The sequence below is a fragment of the Physcomitrium patens genome, chromosome 16 (assembly GCF_059467195.1).
Source record: "Physcomitrium patens ecotype Gransden chromosome 16, ASM5946719v1, whole genome shotgun sequence".
In the NCBI taxonomy this organism is placed as follows: Eukaryota; Viridiplantae; Streptophyta; class Bryopsida; order Funariales; family Funariaceae; genus Physcomitrium; species Physcomitrium patens.
Window position 1 is genome coordinate 11125853 of NC_143425.1, and position 6202 is coordinate 11132054.

The following is a 6202-nucleotide window of genomic DNA, read 5'->3' on the forward strand; positions in this document are numbered from 1 at the left end:
TTTGACATACATACCTGTATAAACCTATTTTTCCATGCGTGCTTAGCTCATATCACATAATCCAAGGACATGGGAAGAGGAAGCAGAATTTGAACGAATACGCATGACAGATACTCATCAAGCACTCACGCTTTTACTTCATCCGCCCGTACATGTCGGGTAGCTGCCTCAGATTTTGTGAGAAGTTATCTGACGAGCAAACAATTGTTGGGAGTCTCTTTAATATTGGTATGAGGGGTTTCGGGTTTCGGGTTTAACGATAAAAAAAACATAAAAAATCGTTTAAGAATATGTAGACATGGTCAAGGGTCTGTTAAAGGATTCTGGAGTGTGGGGCCATTGGGGTTTTCTGATCATCCAGTACCTGGCACCAGCTGGGTCTCCATTGCGCTCCGACCGAATTAAAAGCAGGTTTGATGTAAAGTGAAAGGTTTCACTGTCGATAGCATCTGCGCATTGATGAAGTTAAAATGCACAACTCCAAGAGAAATGGAGTTATCGACAACTCATGCTTCCAGTGGAGTGATTTTGCACGTTTTTAGAGTGCCCTATTTCATGACAAGTGTTTTCAGTTGGTGGCTTGACATTCTATACAACCTGAGAAAGGGCGTACGTACAAGTATTTTTGATGACTTCATGGGCAAGTGACAGCAATCCAGTTTGATAATGTCCCATCACTTTCCCAGATTCACAAAGACCAACAAGCGCCCAAGAATCCAGTATAACCACGGTCAGTGATTTCGCGCAACCGCCATTAAACCATTAAGTGTAGTCTTACTCTAGGTACTGGTAAAGGAGCGCATGGTATGTAGGGAAACAATCATTGCGGGGCCAACTCGGAAACCCTCAGAAACCCGTGACAAATCATTCGTCAACTTCTGATTCACCTATCAAGCTACCAAGCCTTCTACATGAGGGCAGTATTGCACTACAATCGCGTCAGATACAGAGGTAATGAATAATTACATAGAGTTCGACTTTGGATGTCGTACGGCATTTCCTATCTTGGGAGATTGTCGTCATTGAGTATGTTAAAAAGCACACATAACAAAGAACATTGGATATTATCACCTGAAATGGCGCCATACTGCAACGGAAATTACAACTGGCTTCCTATCAAGAGGTGAAGATCAATATACGCCTAACCCCGGTCGAAGTGGGATCACTGCAAAAGCTACCCCCTTCGTGGCAGGTTGGCGGGACATCCCATCCAATGGAGATCAAAAGACCTAGTGCAAGGGTTCATATGGGAATTACAGATTCGCAGTACATCTCAGTGCACTCCACGATACCAGGCATCAGATCACATCGTTCGCATCACAGACATCAGGCGCAAATTACCCATATGAAAGTATTTCGTCACTTGCCCCAGGACAGAACAAATGGAGGCACTCAGTATAAGTAGGAGGGTTTCATGTTTCACGGAGCATGCTCTCCACCGAACGTTTCAAAAAACCCCATTGCGCAACCGAAACAAAGAATAAACAGAAGCATGCAGTGAACAAATGTCCCTCTCCTCTGGGGTGTCGAGTCCCAGGGCCCGACTATGCCGCACAAGCGGAGTAAAGGGTAGAGATAGGAATTATATTTAGGCAACAGGGAAGGAGGAGGTCACCATATCCAAGCTCACCGAAGTGAGAAGGTGTGGTGAGCTCGGCAATGTTGCCTTTAAACACAAATCGGGCATATCAGTGAACAAATGACAGGACGACCAAGAAAACCTCGGAATCCTAAAACGGTGAGCCTAGAAGAGATAACTGAACTCAGATGGGAGGTACTTAATGTACTGAGTGGATATGGACGACGTCGTCGTCAATGCGAGAATAAGGGGGTTCCAGATTTGGGTTTGTAATGGAGCATTCAAAAAAAAAAAAAAAAAAAAAAAAAAACCCTTATAAATGAGGTATTCGTTGACTTGAAAAATTGTTAATTTTTTCTTTGAAGAGAGAGACTTTGTTTTTGGAAGCAAGTTCTTGGAAGACTAAAAAGAGTATTAATATGTCACAATTCAAATAACATTTGGGAAAGATTAATATCTAATTTTGATGTTCTTGGTGATGATAAAAAGATTGTTTGTTCAGATATTGCATCTATTTTTTATTTTTTTATTTTAAAGATTATATGGTCAAAGAATATTGAAAAACATAAAATTGTCTTCTTTCTTATAAAGATGAAATTGAAAATCCTAAAGGTGTTGTTATAGGCATGATAGATAAGTTATCATTATATGAATAAATTTGAAATTATAAGTAATTATGACTTGCTACATGACAAGGATTGAAGAATTTTTAGAAAAAGTTTTTGATGGAATTAGAATATAGAATGAAATTGGTAAATTATTAGCCAATTTTTCACAATAGGTACAATATAAAATGTATTGAATCATTTAAAATTATGGCATATATATTGCAATTTAAGGTCATATATAAATTATTATTATTTTTAATTATTAAAATGCAATAATAATGTGAAGTTAAAATTATCTCATCTTTTCTTATTAAATTATATAAAGTGTATAAACATAAATAAGTTGAGTCTATATATTAAGCAATCTAATAAATTGAAGTGCTTAAAGATCAAATTTGTTAAAAATGTGATATGATGATTGTATATGCAAATATTTTTAAATGTCATATATTATATAAATACAAGAAAACTTGTTATATTAGAATTGATTGAATGCATATTTATGAAGGCCTTTTTTTTTCTTTCTTTTCTTTATTGATTCTTATGATATGAAGCATTTATAAACTTTGAATTTAAAAAACTTTCTAAAATTAAAAGAGTAGATATTCTTATATAAAAGAAACAGATATATATTTTTTTTTATAAAAAAGATGCATAAATTTATTAAGTGTTATTATAATAATTATAATTATATATATATATACTCTAAAATTTAAAATTTTATATTTTTCTAAAATATAAAAATTAAAAAAATATTTTATATTTAAAATATTTTTTGATTAAATACAATCTAATAGATTATATATTTTTTAAAAATATATCAAGGACTTGAGATTTTTAAAAGTACTTGTATAAGACAATTATAAAAGACTTCAAATAATATATATACAATTTTATGGCATAAATTATTGAAGAATACTATCATTTAGAGTTTTAAAAAATATGATTTTTATACTTATAGAACTACACAACCTATTGAAGTTAGAAAAATTAAGTTTTCATATTTGCTAACAAATTAAGTTTTCATATGTTTTAAGCCTATGTAATGTTTTAAAATTATATATGGTCACATCAATTTGTACCATATTATCATAGACATACATATTTACTAAAATATTTACTTATATGATTAAGTAGAAATAGGTAAAAGTAAATTTATTTTATAATATTTTTTAGAAAAACTTTATAGAAGCTTTATAGATGCTATTTTGACTTTATATGTATTTATAATTGCTTGGTAGGTTAGAAACTTACTCAACAAGTTAACCATGTATTGTTAACTTGCCAAATAAGCTAATTATGTAGCATACATATAGAAAACTTGCCTTGTAAGTTAAGATACATGTCTTACAAAGTCTACATGTTTTAGAGGTCCTATAGGACATTGCCATGTAGCTCTTAGTTAAGAGTATATATGGAGGTAAGAGTGAAGCCTTCTTCACTCTTGTCAATATCTTTTTAGTCTTTAGCCTTGTTTCAAGACTATCTAGTATTTTTGTTTTTTATAATAGCTATTTTAATTTAATATTATATCATCTTTGAGTGATTTTTTAGACTTTTTGAGTGATACAAGAATGTATTGAGGTTTTCTTTCTTCAAGATTTATATCCTTGATATTTTGATAAGAGTACTAACTTACTACTCCTATTTTCTTTTAGAAGTGAGTGAATTATCCGACTTCTATTGTTGTATTTTGAAGGTTGCAGACTACCTACCTTAAACAAATAATCTTGTTTTTTAACATTGATTTTTTTTAAAAAAAGAGAGTAGATTTTCCATCTTTGTGGAAATTTTCATTTGATATTAGAGGTTGTGGATTACCTCCATTTAATTTAACTTTTTGAATTTATTTGAGTTATCTATATAAAAAATGATTATAAATACTATTCTTAGCAAAAGTGAGAATAGATTTGTAACTATTGCAAATCTTCAAGACCTTGTTAATATTCTAAGAGTCAAAATCTCATGTATTTCCAATATGAATGATGGAGGTACTATTCCTACAAATATGAAAGAAGTTCAAACTCTACATCAAGAAATTGAGCAATTGAAGGAAGTAAATAAATTGACCTTATAATCAAATTCAAAATTTTTTCTTCTACAAGTATGATAGAGATAAGGATTAGTATATTCAAGCATTTTGATGGAACAAGTTCAAAATTTTGAAATTTTTTGCAAAAAATCAAGTTCTATCTAAGTTTGCATTCTTTCCAATATTCCAATGGATTTAGTCAAGTTAGATTTATAGGTGCACTTTTATCCACAAGTGTTCTTTCTTAATTTGTACTTTTGATAGAAAAGGATTTGTAATTCTTATATGATTTGAATTCATTTCTAGAAGTGTTTATGGTTATATTTCAAGAAAGTGATTGAAAAGAAGTAGCAAAGATCAAGCTCTTATCTTTACTACAAGATTTACAATCAGCCACTATATATGTTATTGAATTCCAAATCCTTGCTTACTACGTGGACTGGAATGAGAAAGCCCTTATCAATCAATTTTAATATGGGTTGAAGAATAACATCAAAGATTTGGTATTGACAATGCCAAAAGTAAAATCTTTGAAATAATTTATTACTCAAGCCATTGCATGCAAATATTAATTATTTGAAAGATGTTAAGAATAAAGACTTAGGTTGAGAGGAATAAGTCAAGTAATGATAATAGTTCTTAAGTTTTCCAAAATTTATTCATCAAGATCAAAACCAATGTCAATTGATATAGTGCATTTTAAATCTCTCATGGAACAAAAAAAGAGTTGATATTGTCAAGAAGGTTTGTGCTTATATTATGAAGAAGCTAAGTACACTACTCAATATTGTCCAAAGAAGCAACATAATTACAAAATAAGGAGTATAATTGCCCAAAAAGACAATGTGTCAAAAAACGAGTTTTATCAACAATAATAGGAATTGTGCAACTAGAATCATATGCATTACCAAATAAAGGTCATTTTTTCTCTTTAGATCCTTTACCTTGCTTTAAAATAGATGTATATTTAAGACCTAAAAATCACAAAATCTTTACATTATTAGATTCAAGAGTCTTAGCTTTTATTATAAGCAAAGTCTTTGTCAAAAAACAAAAAATATCTATAGACAAAAAAAACTAAATTTGTATATTTAGAAGTCACAGATGGTTGTTTGTTCTTTTTTAGAGATATTGCCTAAGAGATTTTTTCTTTAAATATAGTAATTAAAGATCATAATAGCATATTAATATTTAATATAATAACATCTCTCTCTAATTCAATTATTTTAGGATTATTGAGATTAAAAAAATATAACCCTTGTATAGATTGGATTTCTTATAACTTTAATTTTTTTGATAGTTTAATCTAAAATCTCATTGGTGAAGTAGAAATATATAAGTCCAATTTATCCAAATCCTTATTGATAGAAGCGAAAGTTTTTATGCATGCTACAAAAGAAGGATCATCTTTTGTTATATATGCCATGCCTATTTTTGATAGTAAAAAGACATTAAGTGATATTCTAAGCTAATATTAAGATTTTCAAGATATTTTGAAAAGAAAAATGCAAATATTCTTTCAAAATATTAACCTTATGATTGTTTAATTAATTTGTAAAAAAGAGCTCAACTACCATTTGAACCAATCTATAGCTTATTACAAAATGAATTGAATTTATTAAAGGAGTATATTGATGAAAACTTGGATAAAAACTTCATATGCCATTCTAAATCTCCAAGTGGAGCTCACATTTTATTTGTGAAGAAAAATGATGAATTTCTATGGATATATGTAGAATATTAAGGATTTAATAAGATTACCATCAAGTATAGGTATTTTCTATCTTTGATTTTAAGACTTTTTATAAAATAAATTAAACAAAGATCTATACAAAAATAGATCTATAAAGAACTTATAATTTAATATGTATTAAAGAAAGAGATGAATAGAAAACTACATTTTGAATCAAGTATGGATATTTCAAATATAATGTCATGCCTTTTATACTCATGTATGGAGTAGCTTCTTTTCAACATCTAATG

General features: G+C 29.8%; 1 long non-coding RNA gene across 1 annotated transcript; it reads right to left on the minus strand.

Moving 5' to 3' along the window:
- Positions 1-128: 128 nt before the first annotated feature.
- Positions 129-1905, minus strand: LOC141046347 (uncharacterized). The gene is made up of 2 exons (XR_012219238.2): positions 365-1905; positions 129-189 (listed from the first exon to the last, which is right to left on the minus strand). It is a non-coding gene; the product is annotated as an uncharacterized LOC141046347 (long non-coding RNA).
- Positions 1906-6202: the final 4297 nt, after the last annotated feature.